The sequence below is a fragment of the Penaeus vannamei genome, chromosome 1 (assembly GCF_042767895.1).
Source record: "Penaeus vannamei isolate JL-2024 chromosome 1, ASM4276789v1, whole genome shotgun sequence".
Classification (NCBI taxonomy): domain Eukaryota; kingdom Metazoa; phylum Arthropoda; class Malacostraca; order Decapoda; family Penaeidae; genus Penaeus; species Penaeus vannamei.
In genome coordinates this window covers 24,458,432-24,460,931 of record NC_091549.1, presented here as the reverse complement: position 1 = coordinate 24,460,931, position 2,500 = coordinate 24,458,432, and the positions used below count along the sequence as shown (strand labels likewise).

Here is a 2,500-nt window from a genome sequence, read left to right as displayed (position 1 = left end):
CAATATGGTCAGTCATAAAATGTTTTCGAGATTTGTTTTAGACAAGGAACCAATAAAATCTTTCATGACTTTAGTAAATGGCTTCTCAAAAACATCAATTATAGATTTCCTGCGGGCCGATGTCCATGGCAGGATCCTATATAGTTACTCAGTGTTTATCATTATACTTAGTCCGAGGAAACAGCTAAAACATTATAGTTTATTTCTTATATCTGAATAACCTGCCAAAGGAGTGGTATAACCTAATCAGAAAATTTAGTTGCGAAAACATGTGGGGATTAGAAATGATAAAGTATTCTCCACTGATCATCAGCTGAGACCTTTCTGACGGCATTTAAAGATAAAATTTGATTTATAAATTATTAATATTTTGCCTAGTCCTCAGTTAACCGTAAAGACAGATTTTTCATTTGTGATCTTTCCTATTTCCATCAGACATACCTTATTCGTCTTAAACAAATATACTACCAGAATTAATCAACTGCCAAGTTATCATTGCCAATATGCTTTATGATTTCTGAGATTCTGGTTTATTCCAAAGTTTACCGAAATAATTTTAAAGAGATTTCATTGTTCAGTTATCAGGATTTAAGTCAACACTGAAGCATCCACTATCAAAATCCTGCTCTCTGCAACTTGGCAAAGATTTACACATTTCTAGCGCATCAAACTTGAACACAGACCGAAACAGGCATGATGCTAAACCAAACTTGACTGAGCAGGTATGCCAGTAGTAAACATTTGATCTTGTAAACATTGTTAGCCATGTCAATCTTCATATCGCATGGCAGAAAAAGGTCAGAAACACTATTTTACAGGCTAGGATCCAAGTTCATTTGCAGATGGTATAGGTATTAAGTGCAGTACTTTTGTCTTTTTCTCCTAATAAAGTATCCGAACTGATCATGCATTGATTTATTGCGGGAACTGTCTCATGTATTATGAAAAATAGTGTTGTACATTTCTTAATGTTATCAGTATAAAACCTTATATATGATAGTTTTGAAGTGTACAATAATATTCAGAGGGAAAAATGGCCTAAAATTTCATATAGTACACATACACACACACGAACACATACAAACACATATATAATAGAGGTTCTATGTGCAGGGGAATCAACATCTCTGCCATGATAATCAGTCACCACAGTTTGTGCATTGCTAAATATGAAAATACACGAAGTACATATTAAGGTAAATCTATGTTAAAAACCATTACCCCATAATGAGGGAAGACTCTCACGCTCAATTCTTGCCCAGGCTTTGGAAAGTGCAACGAGGCACCCTTCCCTTCCTGACGTATGGGCGGGCAATGAAGCCACTGAACTGTCTCATTAATGGCATCCATGTGACGTGAATGATTACACCCAAAACTCCCTATTTAAGGTTAGGCTTCAAATGGTATCAGTAAACGATATGGTTCAGCCTTTTGTAAACATGGGCGTTCCTACCCCCCCCCCCACCTTCCCCCCTCCGCAGAAACATACATATGTATAAATCCTGAATGTACCGTGGATACTGAGTAGTGAATTTGTTTAGAACGAATGACTTGAACTTGTGGAATACTATTTATTTATATATATCTTTTACAGCACAAGACCAATTCACTATTTGATATTTTATTCGTATGTAATATGTGTGTTCCCAACAATATATTTGGTATGCGTAGTATATTTTAAATGAGAAAATGTAACTTTGAATTTCCCCTTAAGTCTGTAATATACTTATAAATGTAATAACACTTTCTATGCAATAGAAATAGATATTGGAAGCGAAACGGTGAATGGATTCGACGCAGTGGTGATGAAACCCAGTGTAAGGAAATGGTGAAGGAATCTATTGTGAAGGCTTCGTGGTGGAACGCTGTCCTTCGAAGAAATGAAGGAAGGTTCTCTCTCTCTCTCTCTCTCTCTCTCTCTCTCTCTCTCTCTCTCTCTCTCTCTCTCTCTCTCTATATATATATATATATATATATATATATATATATATATATATATATATATATATGTACACACACACGCGCACACACACACACACACACACACACACACACACACACACACACACACATATATATATATACATATATATATATATATATATATATATATATATATATATATGTACGTATATATATATATATATATATATATATATATATATATATATATGTGTGTGTGTGTGTGTGTGTGTGTGTGTGTGTGTGTGTGTGCGTTTAGGTGTATGTGTGTGTATATATGTATATATACATATATATACACCTTTTTACGTTTGCAATTTAACAATTGGTAATTTGCTTTCAACATTAAAACAAATTATAATGACAATATTTTATTTGCTCTCAACTATTGTTGAATCCATTCAACAATAAGCTACTTCGATTTAACAATCTACGAAACTATTCAACAGCCATGTATTTCTGATTGCGTTCAACACTTCTTAATACCTTTCAACAATGCGACTGAAACAAACAACACTTTAAACAACTTATTCAACAA

General features: G+C 33.8%; 1 pseudogene; it reads right to left on the bottom strand.

Annotated features, from left to right (window-relative positions):
• Positions 1–574: 574 nt before the first annotated feature.
• Positions 575–2,500, bottom strand: part of LOC138862718 (uncharacterized) — a 3,803-nt pseudogene continuing 1,877 nt past the window's right edge.